The sequence below is a fragment of the Orcinus orca genome, chromosome 16, assembly GCF_937001465.1.
Source record: "Orcinus orca chromosome 16, mOrcOrc1.1, whole genome shotgun sequence".
NCBI lineage: Eukaryota > Metazoa > Chordata > Mammalia > Artiodactyla > Delphinidae > Orcinus > Orcinus orca.
Window position 1 is genome coordinate 51,688,487 of NC_064574.1, and position 3,199 is coordinate 51,691,685.

Below are 3,199 nucleotides of genomic sequence, written 5' to 3' on the forward strand. Positions count from 1 at the left end.
GCAGAACAACTGTTAGTGTCTTAAAATGCACGGAAGAGCCACTACTGCAGAAGCGCCGCCTTGGGCTCGCGACAGCCCCGGGCCTGCCGCCTGTGTCACTGTCCAGCCTGGGGCTGGCAGGTTAGAGCAGCACAGGCCTGTCTCCCCGCCTCGGCTGGACCAGCCCCCGGCCCTCACCCATCATCTCTTGATGGTATCGTGCCCCCATCCCTTGGGCCAAGGAGATCATCTTCAAGAGACTTTTTTAAAAGTACGGATGCCTCGTTGCATCAAGCGTGTGCACCTGTCTTGTCTCTTTCCCTGGCCAGAAGCACCAGCTTCAGAGAAATTTCTCTGAAATTCCTTGGGCCCGCACCCCCCACAGCCACTCTGGCTCCCCCTGGTGGTGGCTCTTCAGAAACTCCCGGGACGCCAAGGCTTTGAGGAAATTCCCATTCCACGTGTTCCCTGGAGAGCTCTGGCTCCCAGAGGTTGGGTAGGATGTCTTTGACCCCGAGATGCCGGAGTCTCCTGCAACCCAAACTCTCAGCCTTCTTGGAGTGTCTGTCGTGTTTCCAGGGCTGGCGTCTGTGAGCAGAGGCAGTGCCTCTCTGGCGCCTTTGGACTGAGCCGTGCTTCCCTGAGACAAACTGCAAATCAGGACGCTGGTGTACAGTCCCTGGGTCGGGACGGTGTCTCTGGTTTGAGGGGGGGGGCTTTGATTTGCACCCCTGCCTGCTCCAGGTGTTGGCATCAGGACCATGGCTGACCCCTGATCCTTGAGGCCAGAAGGGGTCAGGGGTCCTGGAGTCCTGGCCCAGTGGTTTTCCTTCTTGGGGCTCCCACAGGCTGATCCTAAGCGTGCAGTATGGTGTGTGTGCACATGGATTTCCAGGCTCGGTTGTGGCCCCCTCCTGTGGCTTCACCTGCTGGCTGCTCTGGTTGCTGCAAGGTGGGCCCTGCCCTGGGCTGAGCCCCGCTCCCTCCGCCCGCCACGGCTTAGTGGTCTGTGCCAGCCGGCTATCACTCCAAAGCCTTCTCCCTGCAGCCGGCGGGGCCCTGGTGGGGCCCCCACCCACCAGGCAGTGGCCCTGAGGCGCTGCTTGGGGGCAGCAAAAGTTGTGTCTGAGTGGCGCCCCACCCAGGTGGGAGAGGGGACCCGTGACAGCTGGGGGCACTTCTCTCCTTCCCCTTCACAGCACTGAGCGCACTGTGAACAGTGTGAATAAAACCTGCTTCCCTTTAAACCCTTAGTCTCTGCACGAGTGTGTCCCTTCCCCTCCTGCAGCTGTCTCGTTGAGTGTCCACCCTGGGTTTAGGGAGCCCAGGGCGTGGGGGATCTGTGCCCTAGGGTCGCACACTGGCCACCGCCTGGGACCCACCCAGGACCCTAGCCTCGCTCTCCTAGCCCGGCTGGGTAGGGCGTCACTAGGGAGCACTGGGCTGCCCTGACATCTTCGCCCCTCCTCCCTGTTAGGCCCACAGGACCCTGACCAGACCCCTGCCCTGTAGCAGAGGCAGGAGGATGGTGGGGTGATGGGGGACCCCAGGGCACTCAGAAAGCTAAGACAGCAGGAAGAGGAGGCAGGGGCAGGGTGGTAAGTCCTCCTCCAAGGGGGGCCTGGCCCTCACCTGGGCTCCATCCTGGCCTCTCACCACAGACGTGGCAGATGGGCCACCTAACCTCCTCTGACCCCCATATCACTGCAGGACCTGAAGCTCTTTCTATTCCCCACAGCAGGGTCGCCTCTCTCCCAAGCTGCAGGACCCAGGCCAGCCCCTGCTCCCAGCCAAGATGACCCAGAACTTGTCCCTGGGGCCACTCTCAGGACACCCACAGCCCGGTCGTCCCCCCATCAGGCCTCAGTGCACCCGCTGCCCCGCACCCCCACCTTCCCCGCCGGGACTCGGAATCCATCTCTGCTCTGGAGAAAAAGCCCTCAGATGGCTCAGTCCCTGGAGGGCCACCAAGCAGTGCTCCCTGCCTGGCAGGAACATGCCCAGGCAAAGCAGAGCAGAGGCGAATTCAGTGTGTGTTCCCCACTCCACTCCCGGGGCCGGTCCACAGCAGGTGCCTGCTAAGTGCTTATTGATACGTTCCATAAATAGCCAGGCCTGCGTTCTCCCAGCACCTGCCGGGCCAGCTGGGCCTGTGCACGTGCTCACGTACGTGTGCATGTTTCTCTGTGTGTGGGTGTGCAAGTGTGTGCATGTACTAGCATGTGAGCATGGGTGTGCGTGTGTGGTGTGCGAGGCCCTGCCCTCTCAGGCCTCTTCGTCTGTTCATGGTCACTGAGCACGGCAGGAGGCTGGGTGCCTTTCAGGAATCAGCCCACACTGGGGAGCTGGCCGTCCGACTGCAGAAGGCCTGCTGTGGACATGCTGGGCCAGGCTGAGAACCCGGGGCCACCTCCGTGGGCAGCCGCACCATCGCGGCCAGGACAGGCAGGGCCAGAACGAGCTGGGGCCTGGGCTCTGAGACCTATTTCTGCTGGATTCCTGGTGGCCACAGGCCGTCACGGGAGGACTGGGAGGGGGATGGCGTGGAGCTACTGACAGGACAAGGGACAAGAGGGGGCAGCAGAGCTGGGGTGGGGCCCCTGGAGGCAGGGCCAAGCACCAGGCTCTCTGTGCAGGATTGCAGCTCATTCCTGAATTCCCCAGGGATCCTCGCAGAAACCATTAAAGACTGCTGCAAGGATGGCCTGAACCCCAAACTTTGCAGAAGGAAGAAGGAGGGGGTCCTGGCCCAGGGAGCTGCTGAAGCCTTGGCCTGTCTCAGTGAGGGGCCTGTCCTGCTGACCTCCACGGCCCCGAATGGCCTGGGCCTTGCCTCCTCTGTGTGACAGCCAAGAGAAGTTCAGGGTGATTCAGACATAGGCAGTGGGGGCTGTGCTCCCCCACGCCCCGCAGAGCCCCCCTCCTTCAGGACCCTCTGCCGGGCCCCCTGCCAGTGTCTGTTGCTGCCCCCAGTGCCCAGAACAGGGCACCCCTTGGCAACACTCATGGTGACGACCACGTTGGCAAGGATGCTGAGGCGGGGGTGCGGGTCAGGGAAGCCCCTGTGAGGGGGTCAGGCCACAGGTGTCACAGGACTCGGTGATGTCTAGCCTCCAATGTGCCTGCTGTAGCTCCTTCCACTGGGGAGCCTCATCCGCCACACCCCCTGCCCAGCACCGGCCCCATCCTTCCCCGAGGGTCTACACCCAGGCAGCCGGCA